General features: G+C 34.6%; 1 long non-coding RNA gene across 1 annotated transcript in view; it reads right to left on the reverse strand.

Moving 5' to 3' along the window:
- Nucleotides 1–24913, reverse strand: part of LOC110262221 (uncharacterized) — a 423273-nt gene that overhangs the window by 291881 nt on the left and 106479 nt on the right. Inside the window, exon 3 of the long non-coding RNA XR_014815093.1 lies at nt 19418–19506. This is a non-coding gene — a long non-coding RNA (uncharacterized LOC110262221). The remainder of the gene's footprint in view (nt 1–19417; nt 19507–24913) is intronic.

Genomic DNA, 24913 nt, shown 5'->3' on the forward strand with positions numbered 1-24913 from the left:
CAACAGTAAGAGCAACAGCATTTTGGAAGGAGAAAAATGTTCAAACTCTGACAAAGTGGCAAGGTTTTGGTAAATACTCTTGGCTTTTATTTGAGGCTCCATGAGCGATGATGCCTAAAAGTAATGGCCAGACCCTATGAAGCCACTTTAGGAAATTTTAAGCCACTTTAGGAAAAGATACCTTATCTAATGTCTCTCTCTCTCCCAGTTTTTTATCCACAATATTCAAAATCCAAGGAAAATTTATGAGACTATCTTAAAAGTAAGGAAAAAGGATAGACAATAACTAGAGCATTTCTAAAGGTGATTTGAATACCAACATCTAACAGGGATATTAGATAATTATTATCTACTAGAATCATGACTGCAAATTTTAGCTCACCTCTGAACAACTGGCAAAGTAAGCAGAAAGAAACAAAATCATTAAGAATTTACCAGGTTGAATAATATTATTCAAATCAAATTAATTTAATTTATTTATACAGTCTACTGTGCCAGATAACTTCAGTTTATGTATGTTTTTCAGGGGCACTTTACAAAAATAGAAAATGTGCAGTACCACAAAGCTATTAATTTCAAATTTCAAAGAATTAAAAAATGCAGTGAAGGGAGTTCCCTTGTGCTGTGGTGGGTTAAGAATCCCATGGTGCTATACTTGTGGCACAGGTCACAATGGCAGCACAGGTTTGATTCCGGGTCTGAGAAATTACACATGTCAAAAAATGGTTTTAAAATTGCAGTGTACATTCTCTTACCACACAATCTAAGAAAATAATGAAAGACAACCAGAAAACTTTCTAAATATTTGGAATTTAAGTTACATACCTCAATAGTTTATTTAATTACAAGAAAAATTAGAATAAATTTGATTTAAATGATAAACTAAATTATGGCATCAAAAGTCGTGGGATGTGACTAAAGCAGTACTCAAAATGATATTATAGTTTTCAATTGATATATTAAAAAAAAAGTAGAAGGAAGAAAATATTAACAACTCCAAAGTTGTTTTTGAAAAGATTAACACATAACAATAATAATTAAGAAAAGAAAATCTATGCATACACCTACACAGAGAAGAAATAGTTTGGGTATTCCCATTGTGGCACAGAGGAAACGAATATGACTAGTATACATGAGGATGCCAGTTCAATCCCTAGCCTTGCTCAGTGGGTCGGGGATCCGACCTTGCTTTGAGCTGTGGTGTTAAGTCACAGATGCAGCTCGGATCCAGTGTTTCTGTGGCTGTAGTGTAGGCCCATAGCTGTAACACTTATTTGATCCCTAGCCTGGGAACTTCCATATGATGCAGTGTGGCCCTCGAAAGAAAAAAAAAAGAAATATTTTTGAATGTCTAACTGAAAACCAAATAAGTGGTAACTAAAAACACAAATCTCTAACTTCAATATTAGAACTAAAATATGAAAAACAGTGATAAAGGATGGTTGAGGATATTTGAGTAAATTATTCTAATAATTTACTTTTTCTGTAAGAAAACGAATCTTACCTATTCAGAATATCTAAATATGCAGTATAAAAATTGAAGAGATTAAACTTAATAAACAAAATGTTACATTTTCCAACCCAGTATAAGCAATGCTATAAAAACATATGATTAATCCTAAATAAAGCAAAAGCAAAATATATATATATATATCACAAAGGCCAGGATAAACGAAAACTCAAAATAAGGCTGCAGCAATAATTTCAAATATCTTAGTAATGGCCAAAAAAAGTCAAATCAACAAAGCTCATTGGTTTAAGGACAGATTGTCAAATTTAATTTAAAAAACAACTGTTTTTCAGCTGATAAGCTCAGACTGAGAAGCAAAGACATTTGATTATAAAAATTGAGAAAATTATTTTAATATCTAGTTCCAAGTACCATTATAAATCACTGAAAGTTTAAAATATACATATTATATAAAATTTATTCCAGAAATTTTTTTTTTAATTTATTGTAGTATAGTTGACTTACAATGCTATGTTAGTTTCAGGTGTGCAGCAAAGTGAATCAATTATGCATATACATGTCTCCATTATTTTTCAGATTCTTTTCCCATATAGATTATTAGAGAGTATTGAGTAGTTTTCCCTGTGCTATACAGTAGGTCCTTGCTACTTATCTATTTTATATACAAGTTTGGATAAAGAAGATGTAGTACATATATACAATAGAATATTATTCAGCCATAAAAAGAACAAAATAATGCCATTTCCAGCAACATGAATGGACCTAGAAATTATCACAGTAGGTGAATTAAGTCAGACAGAAAAAGACAAATATCATGTGGTATCACTTCTATGTGGAAACTAGTAAAAAAAAATGATACAAATGAACTTATTTACAAAACAGAAAAGGACACAGATTTCAAAAACAAACTTATTGACTTACTGTTACCAAAGGGGAAATGGTGCAGGGAGGGATAAATGAAGAGTTTGGGATTAACACATACACATTACTATATATAAAATAGATAACCAACAAGGATTTAGTGTATAGCACAAGGAATTCTACCCAATATTCTGTAATAACCCTTACGGGAAAAGAATCTGAAAAAGATCAAATATATCTATACGTATAGATGAATGACTTTACTATACACCTGAAACTAACAAAACACTGTAAAGGAACTATACTTCAATATTAAAAAAAAAAAAAACATTGGCTTAATTCCAGGACACCGATTTATTGGTTTATATTCATTTAGTAGACGGAATCACTGTGTCCTGAAAGTCACATTGGTTTTCTTCTACTGTCTATTTCTTTGGGGGTAGCTGATAAATTTAGTTATTGTGTATTTTTCTGACAAGCTATGTTCCATTGATCTTTTATTATGCCCTTTGATTTTATATGCTACTGATATTTGTTTTATAATTACACATTGTTTTAAATTACATATATATTGTTGCTTTAATAGGGTATTATAAGTTATCCAAAAAAATTTAGAAGTGCTATGATACTAGTAAACATTTAGTTCTATTCCCTTTCATAATATTCTCATTCTTAATATTTTGAAATCCTATATATTTGATATTAAAACTACTTTTGCATTTGGTTTGAGTCTTTTTTTTTTTTTTTTTTTGTCTTTTTAGGGCCGCACACACAGCACAGGGAGGTTTCCAGGGTAGGGGTCTAATCGGAGCTATAGCCACCGGCCTACACCACAGCCATGGCAACTTGGGATCTGAGCCACATCTGCGACTTACACCACATCTCATGGCAATGCCGGATCCTTAACCCACTGATCGAGGCCAGGGATCGAACCTGCAACCTCATGGTTCCTAGTCGGATTCGTTAACCACTGAGCCATGATGGGAACACCTACCTTTGCATTTGGAACTTGAAAAACTGCTAAGTGTGTATATCAGATTCATGTCAAGGACAGACAACCTCAGTAAAATATGAAGCATCCTAAAGTAGATCTTATTTGCATCAATATGCAGGGTTCTAATTTTGTGCCTGGGAATAAGCTTCAAGAAACACCTGGTAAAAGCCCAAAATCTTCAGTTATAATAATGCAAGTGTTCATTTAGAAGCCCAGCCCACTCAGAAAATGAGTTCAGGAAGGTAAGACCCAGAATCTGGAGGCAGACATACACCAGAATTCAACTAAGCAACTTGGAATTCAGGCAGGAATTCTGGTACAAAAAGAAATTATAGTGCTAAGTAGAAATTTCAGAAACCCTAGTCTATGGAATGTGGAGCATAGCAGGGATGAGTTGACATTCGAGAAGAGAGCTGCCCAGGGTATATGTTGGTGTGTTAAGCAGAGATTTACAACAATAGTATTCCAGATAAAATAATTGTGTATCTGAGTCTTTGAATTTACTCACTGTTAGGATTTGGCTAGGGGTGAAAATGGGCATGACTTACTGCAGCAGAGCAAAGCTAGAGAAGAAATAGCTGAAACCATAGTGCCAGGACTGTGCCATTCAATTCCGTCACCTTTCCCACAGTAAGTAACCCAATAGTTATTTCAAACCTATTTCAAAACCGTAAATAAATAAACTATAATTCATTCCATAAAAGCAACTGTCAAAATGCTCTATCTTTGATTTTTTAACAATAAGATACTGGGAAAATTTCTCTACTGATTTTATTTTTATTCAGGGATTTTTTTTCACACGTCTTTTATGACATCACATTTTCATGTATTTAGGACTTTAAATATTGGATTTATCTTATTTACTATTCTTATGGAAAGAACTAATTTTCCATTCCATGTGATAAAAATGCAGACTTCCTGTTCTGATGCTTAATATTGAGAATATCTGTATCAAAGCAGCAGATATTTGTAACTTCAATTTAATATTAATATTTCCTGTGCTTTCCTTATTGACTGATATCTTCTTATAGAAGATAATACTATCAAAATTGTTGGGTTTGATTTTTTTATTATTATATTACATTAAAAATAAATGCTTATTTATGCATAATTACATGTAAGGTACAGTCCAGCTGTTCCACGGGGGGATTGCACTTTAAGAGTTTGTTTGTTCATTTGTTTCTACTCCTGCTGAAGATTTTTTGGGGAAAAAAAACATTTTAAAGTTTAAAAATGTTTTCTTCTTCGTTCTATAAATTTAAATTCAATTTTAAGATACATGATACTTTTTTTCCGATACCTATCATTTATTTGGACCCAGGAATGTAAAAATACATTTATTCATGATTCTTGAGGAGGACTTGGGTGTGTGGAATAACTTCAAAAGCAAAAACAATATATAGCTTTATAACATAAATTGGGTATATTTTGTTTTACAACTCTATTTCTGCAATTATAGTTTCCTCACAATAATTTCATATAGATAGCGAAACCATCATAATCTCCTGTTCATGTACCTGTATTTCAGACTGGGCCGGCTATTCATGTGTGTATGACCATGTAGTAGCCTAGAGCCCTGTGCTTAAAATGACTTCAAAGAGAATGTAGGAGTTCCCATCATAGTGCAGTGGAAATAAATCCAACTGGGAACCATGAGGTTGAGGGTTCAAAACCTGGCCTTGTTCAGTGGGTTGGGGATCCGGCCTTGCCATTGAGCTGTGGTGTAGGTCACAGACACAGCACTGATCTGACGTTGCTGTGGCAGGCTGGTGGCTACAGCTCCGATTAGACCCCTAGCCTGGGAACCTTCATGTGCTGCAGGTGCCGCCCTTAAAAAAAAGAGAGAGAGAGAATGAAGAACAAAATAAATGAGACAACAGACCAATCTGCTCTTTTGTCCTTGAGCTGAAGAAGTAGTTAAAAAAGATTATGAAGCAAACTAGAGTGAACTTGGCTTATGTATGTTAGATCGTTGTATCTGTTATGCTGGTTTTTTTTTTAATGAAATGTAACTTCAAAATGCATTTTTATTAAAATATTGTTCTCTGATGTATTTTAGGTCACAAAACAAGACAACTGGTCAATAAGCAGAGAAGAGTTGTTAGAAATGAGTTGAAATCTGAGACTAGAATTAAGGACTTAAAATTTGTCTTTCTCTAAACCTGTAGGAATTTTTGTTGTTGTTGTTGTTGTTTTTTGTTTTTGTTTTGTTTTATTTTTTGGTCTTGGATATAGAGATGAATGGAAAATTTTCATTGCTTGGGCATAAATTGGTCTTGCCATTGCTATGTTTCAGGAGACATGCAGGCATAAGACCCTCACACCAAGACTGGGAAAATACTGCATGTCATATATAACACACTTTTACATTACTATCTTATATTTTCTTCATTGTTATATATTTAAATAAGTTATCAGATAATGTTATAGCCGGGTCCCTGTTGTATTTTGTTGTATTATGCTTGAGGAGAGGTGGCAATACATTTACCTAAAACTTCTTCCATATGAAAAATGGAGTATACTCTTCATATCTGGCTAGACATTAGCTTCTCAGTTGCAAAAAATTTGAGTATCTGCCAATTCATTTTTTCCTTTAATTTTTACTTTTAATTACCTATGTTTTCAATGGTTTTCCTTTGTAACTCCTTACTTGATTATTTTGACTGAGGTTAGTGATAGTCTTTTGAAATTGACACCAATAATTATGTCTATATCTTACCCAACACTCAAATTTCCCAGCATATCTATAAAAGCTAAAAAATGTTTTATGAATGAATAAATTGTTATGATTTAGAAAATAGCACATACATTAAACATTTTCTGATTGAAAAATTTATATAAACAAGAAAATATTACACACCATGTTTTTTAGGACAAATGGACAGAAAAGACTTAGTAAGCAAAATATTGTCCTCAGAACACTCTGAAAAACATATACGAACTTAGTAAAGATAGTTGTCAAACTTTGGAAAAGGGTCCCCAAACCTTGGCTTTGAAGTTTTTATGCCACATAATTAAAGGAACACAAGCACTATCAAGTGACATAATGACCTGGCAGAACACTAGCAAAAAGTCCTATTCACTTCTGTAACTTTCATCACATGGGAGAATATCAATTCTATCACAGATATGATCAGAGGGATAGTTTCATAGTCTGTGTTTGCAATAATAAAACACGGTGGAAATATAACTTCCTATCCTGTTTTACCACATTTGATACAGTTCAGGGAGTATCAGCCACTCCCCTGGTTCATCTGGAGACTAATGCCACAGCTCTAAGATTGCAGTTACATAGAATTGTGGATTACTAACTCCCTTTATGGAAAGTTACCATGAAGGATATAAATCTTGGACAGTTAACTTTTATGTCTGAGATGTTTATAAGCATTTTAATTCAGAGCCAGGAAATAACATGATCTTTTCCTTTGCTTCAAATTCATATAAGAATCTAATTATTTTTTTGTAGCAAAGCAAACAATTACCTTTGGAAAAGTATTAAAGAAATTGAATTTGATTATGTTTACTGTGGGATAGGTGATGATATAAGATCCAGTTAAATTGAAAATGACCCTGAAAAATATGTAGAAAAGAAGTCTTCCATTAAAGTGGAGGAACTATAAATCCCCAAAAGAAACTAGAATATCCTCCTCAGAAATGTTATGGCTTTGATAGTACCAAAGAATTCATTGGGTTATTCTTTATTGATTTTTAGCTTTCTCAGAAAATTGCCATTCAAAGTACATTATAACAATGACTAAATCTTTAAAATGCATACATACCACAAGGGGATATAATTAAACTAGAATTTTTGAAGCAGTGTTTATGAAGGGGACAGAGATGCTGCATTTATAAACACACTCTCAGATAATACCAATGCTCTTGGTACCTGGATCACACCATAGTAGTGAAGAAAAAAAAAGCATATCTTTAAGCCATTTCATCTATTATGAAATTTAGAAAAGACGTTTAGGATAGCAACTTATTGTAAAGTTTAAATTATGAGTAGCAATAATACATATGGCAACAGAAGCAACAATGATGGAACAGGGAAATGAAAATACATTGTTGAAAGGTTCCTACCTTATATATGAACTAGTGTAATAATAATAAAAATAAAATATTTGAAGGTAAATTACAATAATTTATCAGTGTATATTGTAAACCTTAAAACAACAACTAAAAAATTAAAACAATGAGCTAGAGCTAATAATCCAGTAGAGAATTCAAATTTTGATATTAAATAGTATTCAATCCAAAAGAAGGCATGCATATAGAGAGAATAGAATTTTAAAACTGAGACATGGGAGTTCCTGTCATGGCATGGCAGAAACAAATCCAACTAGGAACCATAAGGTTGTGGGTTGAATTCCTTGCCTCGCTCAGTGGGTTAAGGATCTAGCATTGCCGTGAGCTGTGATGTAGGTCACAGATGCGGCTCGGATCTGGCATTGCTGTAGCTGTGGCATAGGCTGGTAGCTGTAGCTCCAATTAGACCCCTAGCCTGGGAACCTCCATATGCCACCAGTGCGGCCCTGAAAAATACAAAGAAAAAAAAAAAAAAGACAAATAAATAAATAAAACTGAGACATAAAGAAAATATCCATTAAGCGGTATTCTTATCTACAATATGAATGTAATTATGGGATTAGATTTAACAATGTGAAGGATCAGATCAAGAAAGCAAAGGAGTAGGACATGGAGCTCACCTTCTCCCACAAGTACATCCAAAAAAAAATGTACATGCAGAATTTTTCTCATAGAACACCTACTGAATGCTGGCATCAGACTTCAGACTTCTGAAAGGGTAAGAAAACCTCCCTATAACTGGGTAGGATAAAGGGGAAAATAAAGAGAGAGAGAGAAGAGAGAAAAAGGAATCAGGATGGGACTAGCACTCCTGGGAGGGAGCTGCAAAAGAGGAAAGTAATTCTCACACTGGAAGGCCCCTGACTGGTAGGGAGATAAGCCTGGACAGAGGGGGAGCTTCAGAGGCTCTGAGAAAAGCACTACAGCCTGTCTGAGGAGGGCAAAGCAGAGAGAGAGCTAAAAAGTTGATCAGTACCACTGCCTGCAGCCTGAGATATTTGGGAGGGGGGTGGGTGCTGAAGCTTGGGTTTAGAGGTCAATCCAGGGAGAAGACTAGGGTTGACTTTGTGGAAACAGCCTAAGGGGGCTAAAGAGTGGTACACCACAGCCAAGGAAGTGCAGAAGGAGACCTAGGCCTGCCACAGAAGCAAGACAGTACTACTGGGCAGTGTGAAAGGAGCAGGGGGACAGGACCACCATAGGAACTTCTTTATCTGCACAGGGCTCTCAGATGGCAGGGCATCTTTTAACAGTGGCTATAGGGGAGGGTGCAGTACCCACATCAGACAAAATAGACTTTAAAACAAAGGCCATAAAAAAGAAAGAAGGACACTATTTAGTGATAAAAGGGTCAATTCAAGAAGAGGAAATTACATTCTTCGACATATATGCCCCTATGTTAGGAGCACCCAAATATATAAAATACTAACAGACGTAAGGGAAGAAATTGATGGGAATACAATAATAGTAGGAGATTTCAACACCTCACTCACATCAATGGACAGACCTTCTAGACAGAAATTCAACAAGGCAACAGAGATCCTAAATTACACAATAGAACAATTAGACAATTTATATTTTCAGGATATTACTTCCCCCCAAATTAGAATATACATTCTTTTCTATTGCATGTGGAATAGTCTCTAGACTGACCAAAGACTAGGACACAAAACTAAACTCAACAAATTTAAAAGTATAAAAATTATTTTAAGCATCTTCTCTGACCACAATGGCATGAAACTAGAAATAAACCACAGGAAAAGAAATGAGGAAAAAATAGAATACGTGGACACTAAATAACATGCCATTAAAAATCCAGTGAAGAATTGAAACAAGGAAATCAAAAAGGAAATTAAAAAACAGTGCAATAAAAATGTAGGTATTATTAGGCAGGATACAAACAGAAGGTCTGACCATATACTTTCTAAGAGAAGGATACTTTAATAGAAAAATATAGATAGCTAAAATTTGAAAAGATGGAAAAAGATATAACATAAATGTTAATTATAAGAAAGTTATTTTTATATTGGAAAAATAGAATTTAGAACAAAGGATTTACCAAGACAAAAATATTTATAATGTTGAGGGGCCATTTTATGAAGAAGAAATGACAGTTTTTAATGGGCCTGCAACTAATTATAGGACTTAAAGTATATAGAGTAAAAAGTGAAGGAATTCAAAGAGGTAATGAATCCACAAATGTGACTGAAGCTTCAACACTCTTCTCTTAAGAACTGATAACAGTAGAGAGAAATATTAGTAAGGATAAACTAGAACACCTCCAAATTGGCCTTATAGACTCTTACAGACCATTATACAAGCAATGATGGAATGCATATCCTGTTAAAATATTCTTTGAACATTGGTTGATGTAGGTATAATACATTGGCTCTAAACTACTCATACATTTAAAATTATATAAATCATAAACAGATGTTCTTTTACCAAAACAGATATTTAGAAATCATTTTAATGTGAGGATAATGTGAGAAAAAGAATACTGTTTGGCTGGGTTACTTTGCTGTATAGTAGAAAATTGACAGAACACTGTAAACCAAATATAAAGAAAAAATAAAAAGAGACCAGAAAAAAAGAAAATACTATAAACTAAATGATAAATAAAGCACAACATATCAAAATACTGGTATACATCAAGACTAGTGCTTTGGGAGAAATGGATAGCTTTTAACGATTTACTTTAGAAGAAATAATTTTGAGTCGATTATCTAAATTTCTACCCTAAGAAGCCAGAAAAGAAGAGGGAAATTAAACTCAATTTAAGAAATAAGTAAATAATAGAAATAAGGGTAGAAATCTATAGAATAGTAAATTAAGAAAAGAATTTCAAACTTGCCAAAATCTATTTTTTTGAAAAAATATCAATGCATTTGCTAAACCTCTAGCTAGATTGATACACAACAACAGAAAAAAATGGGAAAACCCAAGTTATAAGTATCAGAAAACAAAGAGAAATCACTAGAGATACTAATATAGACATTTAAATGATATTAAGATTATTTTATGAACAGCTTTATGCTAATAAATTATACAACATACAGGGAATTATAGATTGAAAAATGTTAATAAAGCTGATATAAAGAGATGCTATTAAATAGCCTTATGTAAAATAAATTAATTGAAAGTGTAATTAGATACTTCCCATAAAGAAAACTTCATGTCCAGATAGCTACGCTAGTGAATTCTAACAAACATCTAGATATAAAAACTAAATTTATTAAATTTCTTTCATGAAAAGTGAGAATAACTGTCACCTCATTTTATGAAGTCAATATTCCCAGAAAGCCAAATCTTAAAGCAACAAGAAAAAATTAAAGAAATAATAATGAATTAAATCCAAAAGTATCATTTGTACCTTTCTATATTTTAATAAATTTAACTGATTTATCACAAAATTTTAATATGCTCTTTTACTTTTTAAATTTTTTTTCCTTTTTTTTTTTTTTGCTTTTTGGTGTTGCACATATGGCATTTGGATGTTCCCAAGCTAGGGGTTGAATTGGAGCTGCAGCTGCTAGCCTATGCCACAGCCACAGCAACATGGGATCCGAGATGCATCTGTGACCTACACCACAGCTCATGGCAACACGAGATCCTCAGCCCACTAGGGCAAGGACAGGGATTGAACCAGCATCCTCATGGATACCAGTAGGGTTATTAATCACAATGGGGACGCCTAGTATGCTCTTTTAAATATGATTTTATTGGCTGTAAATAATTTTATTTCCATGCCCTATGTACTTGGTGTCTTTAATATCCCTGTTTCTTAAGTCTACAGATGAGGACACTAAAATTAACTAAGCTACCCAGAGAAAAAAGGGTAGAGCTATGACAAATATCCAGGCCAACAATTTGACCAATATGTCATCATCCCCTTGTAGAAAATGCTTGTTAAAATCATATTAATACCAAACTCTAAGGTAGTAATTATAGGCCCCAATAAGCAAGTATTTTTCCTATCACATGTTGTTATGAATTCTATTCCATTATACATTCAACATTGGTCATGTGCAGTGATGGGAAGGCTTCATTCATGTCTTTCTGCTCAGAATGTTATTTGGTTACTAATAACAAAATAGGGTTCCACATTTTGAGTAAATCATGTGTGGGCAGGCTAAGTAGAAAGAAATGTCAGCAGTAGATAAAGGCTAAGAGACAGGTGCTCCATAATCTCAGGACCCTTAAGGATCCATAAAATGCCTTTAAAAATTTTATTCTGGGGAGTTCCCATAGTGGATCAGTGGTTAACGAACCTGACTGGTATCCATGAGGACTCGGGTTCAGTCCCTGGCCTCACTCAGTGGGTTAAGGATCCGGCATTGCCTTTAAGCTGTGATGTAAGTCACAGAAGCAGCTCAGATCACACATTGCTGTAGCTATGGCATAGGCCAGCAACTGCACCTCCAATTTGACCCCTCACTTGGAACTTCCATATGCTGTGGGTGCAGCACTTAAAAGCAACAACAACAGCAACAGCAACAACAACAAAAAAGGTTCTTTTGCAGAAGTTAACCATTAACTATTAAGAGTAGAAAGCAGACTGGGATTCCTCAAAGTTTTGAATAGAGCACTACATGGAATATCATCTTCCATGTCACTGACCACCTAAAACACAAATTCTTCCATCAAAAGTTTTTAAAGATACATAAGCCAACTTTAAACTCAGGAAATGAATCTGGAAATTTTTATTTAGCTTGTTTTAGGTGCTCACCACATTAAGAGTATAACCAAAACATCTAGTTACCTTTCATCACCATCCGTAGTTAACAATTTTTTTTCTTGCGATGAGGACTTTTAGAGTCTACTTTCTTATTGATTTTAAAATATTAAATACAATGAACCATAGCCACCATCCTGTATTTATATCCCCATGACTTATTTTATAACTGGTAGTTTTATTCTTTTGATTCTCTTTATCCATAAAACCTGCACCTAGTATTATACTAAGAAGTTAAAAATGAGTAATTTTCTACCAACTTCTGGAACAAGGAAAGGATTTCTCCTCTTCTTTCTTCTTCTTCTTCTTCTTCTTCTTTTTTTTTTTTTTTTTTTAACACTATTGGGCTGAAACCCAGCCAGGACAATGAGGCAATGCAATGAAAGAACAGTGTACAGATTAGAAAGAAAAACAAAAAAAGAGTGATTTTTTTACTCCACTTTTATTACATTTTACATTTGGTGAGAATCAGAATTTTTTGAATAATTTTAAAATTCATACTTTATTTTCTATTTTCATAAATACTATCATAACCCCTTTAATAAAGTAAGACAAACAGTTACTTCCTCATGGAAAGTAACAAATCAAGCACATTATTCAGTTAATAAAAGTAAGGTGCTAAACTACCAATAATATTACATTGAGCCAATATTAAACAATATTTTCGACCTTTCAATCACTGTGCAAAATGTAGAGTTCTTCATTAGTCTTCTGCAAGAGAAAATGTCATGAAAGTCAATGATCTTGTTTGTGGCAGAGAAAAGTAGAAAAAGCCAGCACATGTCAAAATTTTATTGGTTTTATTTAAACAAATTTACACAAGGAAAATTAGTTCTTATAAGAAGAAATCATCCTGGTTAATCTTTTCACCATCAATGACTTGAGGAGAAAAAAATTAATAGAAAGATTATATTGCCTCTGCATATTTCTCTAAATGTCTTTGCTCTGGCATTTAACTTGAGAGATTCTGCAAGGAGTAGTGAATTTCCCAAATTAAAACCAGTTCTTAGAAAAAAGGTTTAATTATGTGATATTAGAAAATCAATTCAATATTTCTCTGTATCTTACTGTACATTTTCTACTATTGCATATGTTATAAACATCTGTGAATCTCTTGAATATTTTGGGGTATCCACATTTACTTTCTTATTACTGACCATAATGAATATGTCAGAAGTGGATTAGAGCCTTATAGAATATATAAGCACACATGTGGCATCATAATGTTGAGAATTTAAAATGGAGAGAGATAGACAAATACACAGATGTTTGAAGAATATAAATCGCAATGTGCAGCAACAAAAATATCAACAGAATCAGAGTAAAGAGGACAATTTCTTGAATTTGCGTTCAAAGCTTGAATATATTTTATGAAATGAGGAAATAAGTCTAGAAAGTGATATAAGAATTTTCCAACTTCAGGGAGTTCCTGTTGTGACTCAGCAGGAACCCAACTACTATACATGAGGAAGTGGATTAAGGATCTAGCGTTGCCATGAGCTGTAGTGTAAGATCGAAGACATGGTTCAGATCCAGCATGGCTGTGGCTGTGGCTGTGGAGGGCAGCTGCAGCTCCGATTCAACCCCTAGCCTGGAAACTTCCATAAGCAAAAATGCTCCAACTTTTAAAAAGGAACAGGTCAATAAAACACAAAATATGCATGGGAAATATTGCAGAAATTTTCAGTGCTCTGCCCATATTCTCTGGTACGAGCTTTTTTCAGGATGTGGAAATCACTCCCCCCCATGCACATCAGAAATGCATTTTCATGTGGAACAATCCTCACTGAAAACTAACCGAAAATTGGAAGAATTATTCCCAGAAAACAAAGCCTGAAAGAAAAATTCATATAGAATAGAGTAAAAAGAAAAGACAAGTGATTAAGCCAGTACCTATGTCCCTAGAAGAGAATTCAGAGGAAAAGGAGGATTATACAGACAGAGATCATTCTTGGGGAGTGATTAGTTTAAGCCACAAATTTGATGCCACAGTCCTAGAGCCCAACACACGGAAGATTAACTCCCTTGCTAGTTGTAGGGTCACTGGGACTAATATGAAGTCTGTGGGAAGCCTGGACTCCTCTCATTAGGGGTGCATGCATGATTACTTGCTCCCAAAGCAGGGCAGAAGAGGCAGATTGAAACTGCATGGGTGGCTGGCCCCATCCTGAGGCAAGTGAATTCCCTAGCCCCTCTTGCTTCACAACACAACTCCAAACTAAGCAGAGGGGTCAGCTCTGAGACAAAGAGGTGGCTCAGACACAAAGAGGCATCTGAGCAGGGCAGGGGCATCCATTACAGGTGCTTCCACAAGAAAAACATCAGAATCAGTGCCAATCTCTGTCTGTGGTTGGACCACCACAGCTCATACCCTGAACCCAGTATGAGAACTCACAAAGGCCCTGCCTTTCCTATGGAGCACTTTCACAGCAGGATGAGGATGGCAGAAGCTGAAGAGAGATATCAGCTGTGAGAAACAAAGCAAGAGTAAACCCAAGGCAGCTTCTGAGCAGGGTGAGAACAGTCATTATTGGTGTTTACACAGGCAGAGAATTTGAAGCAGCTCTAACCTGTCTGTGTCTGATATGCCACAGCCCACTCCATGACCAAGAAGCTGTATAGCCCCTTCTAGCTCCAGCACTTCTCCACTCTGGGGTGAGAGTGTTGGTGCTGGGAAGGGGGAAAGAATAGGGCCAACTCAGATGAGAACCTCAGCATTTCTGCTCCAGTACATCAGGATTTAACCCACTCCCAAAAGGGCGATGACAGACACTGAGCAGAGGGGAAACTCCAGCTCATACTTGGCTCCAGCCCTAGCCCCTCCAATCTAGCCCTACTTAATATCAAGGAAACAGTAGCTATCAAATCCTGAGAAAAGACATGACTTGCATTCACATTAAATCCCGATCCCCCACCAAAGCCATATGGTGCATATAGACTGTATAGGAATGCTCTCATTCCCAAAGTCTAAAAAGTAAACAACCCAGTTAAAAGGTGTCTGAAGACCTAAATAGATATTATTTTTCCAAAAAAGACATAAGATAGCCAAAAGGCATGTGAAAAGATGCTCAATATTGTTCATCATCAGAGAACTGTCAGTCAAAACCCACAGCAAGGTATCACCTCACACCTCTCAGATTAACCATCAAATAGACTGCAAATGACCAGTGCTGGCAAGGATCTGGTAAAAAATGAACGATTGCACACTGTGGGTGGAAATGTAAATTGATGCAGCCACCATGGAAAACAGTATGGTGATTTCTCAAAAAGTCAAAATAGAAATACCTTATGATCCAGCAATTCCACTCCTGGGTATATCCCTAAAAAAAAAAATGAAAATACTAACTTGAAAAGATATATCTGAATGCACCCCAATGGTCATTAGCAGCATTATTTATAAAAGCCAAGAAATGGAAGCAACCTAAGTGTGCATCAACAGATGAATGAATAAAGAAAATGTGGCTTATATATACAATGGAATATGGCTCAGCCACGAAAGAAGAGTCAAATTCTGCCATTTGTAACAAGGTGGATGAGGTGGATGGACCTAGAGAGAATCATGCTTAGTGAAATATGTCAGACAGAAAAAGACAAACACTCTATGGTATCATTTATTGTATGTGTAATCTAAAAAATAAAACAAATGTGTGTAATAAAACATAAATACATTCACAGATAAAGAAAACAAAACTAGTGCTTACCAGTATGTAAAGAGAAGAGGAGGGAAGGGACATATAAGGTTATTGTATTTAGAGATAAAAGCTACCATCTATAAAATAGATAAGCAACAATGATATATTTTATAGCACAGTGAAATATATTCATTGTAATAAATAAATGGAATATAATCTCTCCATATACTATGTTGTATACCTAAAACTAACATAAGTGGTAAATCAACTCTATTTCAATCAAAATTTTTAGAAATTAAATAAAGTAACTTCCACAAAAAGAAAAGCAAAAACTCTTGGCATAGTATTAGATCTTTATAAAGACCAAGCAGCTGACCATTGATCATTAAATGAAGATATGCCTATGGCTGCCAATTATAAACTTAGTATTGTCAATTCTCTGATCCAGAAGATTGAGTAGGCATGACAGCAACCCACTCCATGATGGTAACAGTGACTTTGCGATCATTCCCCAGGCAGACGTTTCAGAGGATACAAGTAATTTTCATAAGTAGGTGGCCCAGCTTCCCATGTCACCTATTTCTGCCATTGGAACATCTCTTCTTCAGTACATAAGGCTTTATAGGAGGGTTTTCTGAGGCTTGTTTCTAAAGGGTAAAACACACTTAATCTCTGATTTATGAGAGAATTCTTAAAATACTAGTACAGCTTAACAATTCCCCCACTCAGTGAATGGCTCTACCACTCAATAATAGTCCTAAAGGAAAGAGTTTAGGGAAAATCCTGTATTGTAGAGGTTTGACCATTTCATTTACTCATATAATATATACAGAGAAAGAATAGTTTGAGGTATACATATACACAGAATTCTAACCAGGGAACATGACTTCACTTGCTGCAATTGTCTGGAGGGAGAAAGATTGGAAGATCAGAGATAAGGAAGGGTAGGAAAAGAGCAAGTAAATAGACTTACAGCAATAAGTGTAAAATGAGGAGAGTTATGGCTCATATTATTAACACCAAAAATAATGCTCCACAAAGGAGACATTTAACCCTCAGGGAACCAGGGGTCTCATCTTGTGGATTTAAAACATAATGGTTTAGGTTACCCCACCAGGAAAAGAACTGTGACCATGAGGTGCTTGCTTAAGGCATAGAGAATATGGAATGGCTAGTGGAAGAATGTAGTTATAAATACCAGCTATGACCACTGACCAGTTATAGAAACAAAGACTGTAATTGTCATGCATATTTCCTCCTTAGTTTGTTAACAAACTAAGTTTGTAAACTTAGTTTGTGTGTATTTGCTATAAATACATATGCATATCTTTGTTTTCTTTCTTCTCTCCTTCCATTCTTATGTAACATAAGATGCTGACTTTATATTATAGTATTTCAGTGTTATTAATTTTAATATTTAAACTATGGAGTATCGAGGAGAATAGCACTCAGTATTCTACTTCTTTTGAGGAAGAGTTAGTGCATTTTCAGTTATATTCAGGATTGTTGCATCATGTTTGGTAGAATTAAGATCTTATTATTGTCTTTATTTGGCTATTAAGTATGGTTTAAGAGATGCATAAGGATGTCAATTAATAAGGGGTGGACTTGTGATGGTTAATTTTATGTATCAACTCTCCTGGGACATAAAGTACCCAGATATCTGGTTAAACATTATTTCTGGGTGTGTCTGTGATGGTGTTTCCAGAAGAGTTAACATCTGGGTTCATTGTCAGAGTGAAACTGACTGCCGTCCCCAGTGTCAGCAGAAGATATCATCTAATCTACTGAGGACTGGAATAGGAATTTAAACAAACAAACAAAAAAAAACGGGCAGAGGACGGTCAAATTCACTCTCTGTCTGAGTGTTGAGCTGAGACATCAGTATTCTTCTGCCCTCAGCACTTGTGTTTCTCAAGGCTTCAGACGCAGACTGGAATCAACACCACTGGCTCTCCTGTTCTCAGGCCTTCAAACTACACTTCCGGCTTTCCTTGGTCTCCAGTTTGCACACAGCAGATCATTGGACTTCCCAGCCCCAATAGTCACATGAGTCAATGTCTCATAATAACTGTTCTTATGAAAATATATGTACACACTTAATGAAAAGGATGAATAGGCAACTGCAAGAAACAGAATAGTAAGGGCCAGATAAGCAGACTCAGATTACACAGGTGTGAAGGTTTGCATCACAGACACCAGGAAAACCAATTCTTCCAGCTGCAGCCCTGTTGAGAGTCTCCACAGCATGTCTCTCTAATTCTTGTGTACTTAGTCTTTTGTAGAGATTGTACCCCTTAAAGTCATGGTGCAGAAATATGTATATATAAAACAAGCACAGGTCAGATGTGAGTTTCTTAACTCTAGTTGCGATCTGAAAGCTTTATTTTCATGAGTTCTGTGATTAAATCTAACTGTATTACCTTGACCTGTTGGAGGAATCTGAGATGTCTACTTCTTACATATAAAAAGCTTTTTTCCTTCTAGTATGAGAATATCGTTTACTCAATTACTTCCTTGGTCTTTTTCTTCTAAATTCTGCCCTTTGGCTTTAAGTCTGTCGTTGAAGGCAGATAGCACTTTGAAGACTGACTTCTTTTGAAGGCAGAATACTTCTAGTTTTCACTCCATGTGCTGAACTATCATCACTTCTGTACTCCCCTATATCACTACATTGCAAAGAACACTCATTGAGTTCAAAGAAAGCTGTACCACTGGGTGAAGAAAAGCAGAATGCATCAGGGAATGAGAATCAAGCAGTTATACATGCTACTCTCCTTTTCCCTGCTAATTCCTGCTCTCATCCTGCTACTTCAGTAAGAGTTATTTCATCCAGTGAAGAGCACACATCAAAAACAGAGCAGCCTAAAAATAAAGAAAATTCTCTAGAAATTTATAACCTAATTAATCAATAATTTATATTATTTGGGACTGGTAAATTTAATTAGAAAATTAAAAATCACACACTCATGTATTGACACATTTAGATCTTTATATAGCTTCAGTAAAATATTATTGAATTGAAATATGAAAAAAGTATGGCTGATAAAAGTTGAAAGATGATTTCTATAGTCAAAGTTTTTTAACTGTAATTATTTTAACATCTCAAGTAGTGTTTAACTTTAATTATATAAATTCAGGGCACTGGAATAATTCAGAGAATATCATTTGAAACGTCTTTTTTTCAATTTTTTTTTTTTTTTTTTTTTTGTCTTTTTGCTATTTCTTTGGGCCGCTCCCGCGGCATGTGGAGGTTCCCAGGCTAGGGGTCGAATCGGAGCTGTAGCCACCGGCCTACGCCAGAGCCACAGCAACGCGGGATCCGAGCCACATCTGCAACCTACACCACAGCTCACGGCAACGCCGGATCGTTAACCCACTGAGCAAGGGCAGGGACCGAACCTGCAACCTCATAGTTCCTAGTCGGATTCATTAACCACTGCGCCACGACGGGAACTCCTGAAACATCTTTTTTTAAGTTTTATTGAGGTATAGTTGATATACCATGTTGTGATCATTTCTGCCTTACAACAAAGTGATTTTGTTAAACATATATACATATCCATTCTATTCCAGATTCTTTAGCCATATAGGTTATCACAGAATATGGGGTAGAGTTCCCTTTGCTATACAGTTACCTGTTGAAATAGTCTTTTTCAGTTCAAATGCTGATTCTTTCAGAATTTCTTCTCCTTTCTTCTTACTTAGAAAATATAGAGAGTGACCACTGAAAAACAAGGAAAGAGGCCTCAGAAGAAACCAAACCTACCAACACCTTGATCTTGGACTTCTAATCTCCAGAACTGTGAGAAATAAATTTCTACTGTTTAAGTAAACCAGTTAGTGGTATTTTGTTACTGCATCCCTAGCAAACCAATACCTCTAGCCTGAGGTATTTATTGATGCATTTCAGGTGAATGCAAATTAAACCCATAATACTATAATAAAGTGCAAGTATTCATAAGTGTGACAGTATTGAGTTTAGAGGCAAAGTCTACTAATTAGTGCTCTTATGCATTATTGATGAAAATATAAAATTGAACAATATCTGGAAAATTCAAGTGTAGTAAATTAAAGAATAATTACACTTTCCTGCTCAGAAATTCAAATTTGACATTTATTCTAAAGAAGTACTGTGATTGAATACAAGGAGACATACTTAAGGATATTTTATTACAGCAGCTTTATTTATAATATCAAGGTATAAGAATAATAGACAAGTTCCTCAGACAGAATACCATCATATATTAAATTGAATTTTATATACATTATGCGTGTGTGTATATATATATATATATTTATTTACATTAACATAGACAAATATCAAGCCAAATCACAAGAGGAAAAATAAAGATTGTAAAGTCAGATATATAAGATGGTGATACTTTTGTAAATTTCAAACACACAAAATGGAAGTTCATACTATTTGTAGGCATATACATTTAGTGTAAAAATAAAAATGCTACACACAAACTTTAGGTTAATGGTTGCAACTGAGGAAGAATGGAGGTGAAAAGTACTGGCTGAGAACTTAATTTCAAGGTCTATTTCTAAAATTAAAAAGAGAGCCTCTGAAATAAGTATGCCCCCCCCCAAAAGTTTACATATATTTGAACTCATTATGGAGGTTATATGGCTCTCTATTATATTATATGCTATAATTTTTATTGTAACTTTAAAATAGTTTATTATGCAAAATAATTATTAAAAAGGGAGAACCAGCTACTTTGCCATCTGAGTCGCAATAGCTCTTGGGATACTGCCTGAGGGAAGGTGATTTTCTCTTCACTCTCCACTGACACTTCTAAATTGCTACACCATCATCTTTAGAAGTGCATGTTGAAATTTAAGACATTTGATCATACATTTCCCTCTTGTTCCTTATGAACTATGAACTTCCCTCCCTGAATATTTATATAAGAGTAAATGCTAGTGTTAAATCTATAACTCACTAGAACTCGAAGAATGGCCATGTTACAGAATACATAGGACAAGATTAAAAAGCACTCAGGAGAAAAGAGACAAAATTCCTAAATCCTAAATGACATATTATATCATTTATAGATGCAATGACTTCAGGAAATTTTGTATGCCTCCAACCTAAACATTGTATTTGCTATTGAATTATTTTTTTGTCTTTTCTTTAAACAGATTCATTGAGGTATAATTGATATACAAAGAAATGCACATACTTGAGACATACAGTATAAACAGCCATAAAATCATCACCATTGTCATATATATGTATAAAACCCCTTCCAAAGCTTCCTTGTGTCTCTTTGCTTTTTCATTTGTTTGCTTGTTTTATTGTGCTTTTTTTTTGTGGTAAGGATACAACGTGAGATCTGCCCTCTTAATGAATTTTGAAGTGCACAATACTGTATTATTAAAAATACATACTTTGTTGTATACATATGATCCAGCAATTCCACTTCTGGTATATAACAAAAGAAATGAAATCAGGTTCTCAAACAGATACCTGTACTCTCATGTTCTTTGCAGCACTATTCACTCTAGCCATGATATAGAAGCAAACCAAATATTTATTAACAGATGAATGGATAAGAAAATATTGCATATATTGTACATAAATTACATATTTATTTACGTATCATATATATGTAAATATATATATCTGTGTATGTGTATACATACATATATACATACATATTATTAAGCCTTAAAAAAGAGATCCTGCTATTTGTGGCAACATGAATGAAATGGGAGGAATTAAATTAAATGAAGTAATCCAGTCACAAAAGGAGAAATACTCTAGAATATACAAGCAACTTATACAACTCAACAGCGTAAAAGCCAACAACTCAATGGAAAAATGGGCAGAAGATCTGAATAGACATTTCTCCAAGGAAGACGTACAGATGACCAACAAGCACATGAAAAAATGCTCAACATCACTGATTATTAGAGAAAGGCAAATCAAAACTACCACGAGATACCACCTCATACCAGTCAGAATGGCTATCATTAATAACTCCACAAATAACAAATGCTGGAGGGGTGTGGAGAAAAGGGAACCCTCCTGCACTGTTGGTGAGAATGTAAGCTGGTACAACCACTATGGAGATCAGTATGGGGGTACTTTAGAAATCTATACAGAGAACTACCATATGACCCAGCAATCCCACTCTTGGGCATATATCTGGACAAAACTTTCCTTAAAAAAGACACATGCACCCATATGTTCATTGCAGTGCTATTCACAACAGCCAAGACATGGAAACAACACAAATGTCCATCGACAAATGATTGGATTAGGAAGATGTGGAATATATACACAATGGAATACTACTCAGCCATAAAAAGAACAAAATAATGCCATTTGTAGCAACATGGATGGAACTAGATAGAGACTCTCAACTGAGTGAAGTAAGTCAGAAAGAGAAAGACAAATACCAGATTATATCACATATCTGGAATCTAATATAAGGCACAAATGAACTTTTCCACAGAAAAGAAAATCATGGACTTGAAGAATAGACTTGTGGTTGCCAAGGGGGGAGAAGGTGGGAGTGGGGTGCTTGGGGAGCTTGGAGTTAATAGATAGAAACCATTGCCTTTGGAATGGATTAGCAATTAGATCCTGCTGTGTAGCACTGGGAACTATGTCTAGTCACTTATGATGGAGCATGATAATGAAGAAAATAGAATGTGTACATGTATGTGTAACTGGGTCACCATGCTGTACAGTAGAAAAAAATTGTATTGGGGAAATAACTATTAAAAAAAGGAGAAATAGGAATTCCCGTCGTGGCTCAGTGGTTAACAAATCCGACTAGGAACCATGAGGTTGCGGGTTCAATCCTTGGCCTTACTCAGTGGGTTAAGGATCTGGCATTGCCATGGGCTGTGGTATAGGTCACAGATGCGGCTCAGATCCCGCGTTGCTGTGGCTGTGGTGTAGGCCAGCAGCTCCAGCTCCAATTCGACCCCTAGCCTAGGAATCTCCATACGCTGCGGGAGTGGCTCAAGAAATGGCAAAAAGAAAAAAAAAAAAAAAAGAAAAGATAAAAAAGAAAGAAAAAAGGAGAAATAATGTATGATTCTACTTATGAGAGGTATTTAAAAAAAATTAAACTCACAGAAACAGAGTCTACAGTTTTGGCTGCAAGGAACTAGAGGTAGGAAATGAAATTGTTCAATGGGTACTGTTTCACCTATGTTAGACAAATAGATTCTAAGGACTAGCTATTGAATTTAGGATAATTAAACTGGAATATCTTTGACAATGTAGAAAGTATTTTCATGTATATATGTGCCGGGCAGATAAAAAGAAAAAAATTGTAGATAAAAACTAGAATATCTTCTATGTCTTTGGTAGGGTTATAGCTGTTTGCTCAAAATTTGGAGAAACCTAACTAAAGCTAAGCCTATTTAATTGCTTCTTACAGAAATTAAAAATTAAATGAGTACCACAGAAATACAAAGGGTCACAAAAGATTACTACAAAAAATTATACACCTATAAAATCAATACTCTAGAATAAATAGACAAATCCCTAGAAATGTACAATCTACCAAGACTGAACCAGGAAGAAATAGAAAATTTGAATAAACAAATCCCCAGTAATGAAATTAAATCTCTAATAATAATAATAAGAAACCTCCCAACATGCAAAAGTTCCAGACAAGATAGTTTCACAGGTGAATTTTATCAAACATTTAGAGACAAGTCAACATGTGTCCTTCTCAAACTATTTCAAAAAATGTGGAGGAAGAAACACTTCCTAACTCATTTTATGATGCCACGATCACCGTAATATGGAAACCAGACAAATATAGCATGCAAAAAAAGAAAATTACAGGCTAATATCAATAATGAACATAGATGCAAAAATCTTCAATGAAATATTAGCAACTGAGGTCAACAATACACTAAAAGGATCATAAACCATGTTCAAGTGGAATTTTTTTCAGAGATGCAAGGAGAGTTCATTCAATATCCACAAAACAATCAATGTGATAAACCACATTAAAAAATTGAAGAAAAAAAAAACCAAAATAACCATATGATCATCTTAATTAAGGCAGAAAAAGCTTTTGACAAAATTTAACATCTATTTATGATAAAAATGTTCAACAAAGGAAGTATTGAAGGAAGATACTTCAACAAAAAAAAGGCCAAATATCATAAGCCCACAGCTCACATCATAGTCAACAGTGTAAAACTGAAAGCATTTCCTGCAAGATCAGTAATAAAGATGCCCACTCTCAACACCTTTATTCAACAAAGTACTGAAAGTCTTTGAGTAATGAGGCAAAAAAAGAAAAGGAATCCAAATTGTAAAGGAAGAAATAAAATCATCACTGCTTGCAGATGCTTGCAGATGACATGCAGATGACATAGAAAACCTCATAATCCCACTGAAAGACTATTAGAACTCATCAATGAATTTGGTAAAGTTACAGGGTACAGAACTAATTTACAGAAATCTATTGCATTTCTACGCAGTAACAATTAACTGTCCAAAAGAATAATTAAGAAAAAAATCCCATTTACAGTTGTATCTAAAATAACAAAATACCTAGGAATAAATTTAAGGAAAAATGTTTTTTAAGAAAAAGGAAAAAGAAAAAGTAAATCTGTAATCAGAAATCTATAATACACTAATGGAAAAAAAACTGAGACAAAATAAACAGATGAAATGATATACAAGTTTATGGATTGGAAAAATTAATGCTGTTCACATGACCATACTAACTAAAGCAATCAAAAATTCAATGCAATTCCTGTCAAAATGCCAATGGAATTTTTCACTGAACTAGAAAAAATAATTGTAAAATTTTTACGGAAACACAAAGTAACCCCAAATAACCTAAACAATCTTGAGAAAGAAGTACAAAGTTGAATGTATCATGCTTCCTGATTTCAAACAATACCACAAAGCTACAGTAATCAAAACAGTGTGGTACTGGCACAAATAAGACACAGAACAATAAAACAGAATAGAGAGTTCACTTATATGGGCAATCAATTTATGACAAGAAGGCAAGACTATAAAATGGAGAAAAGACTGTCTCTTCAATAAGTTGTGTTGGGAAAACTGGACACATACATGCAAAAGAATCAAACTGTGCTACCCTCCCACACCATGCACAAAAGTAAACTCAAAATGT

Source organism: Sus scrofa, chromosome 9, assembly GCF_054392235.1.
Source record: "Sus scrofa isolate SSC_HxYL_T2T_F1_AM1 chromosome 9, Sscrofa_HxYL_maternal_Yorkshire_Landrace_v2.0, whole genome shotgun sequence".
NCBI classification, from domain to species: domain Eukaryota; kingdom Metazoa; phylum Chordata; class Mammalia; order Artiodactyla; family Suidae; genus Sus; species Sus scrofa.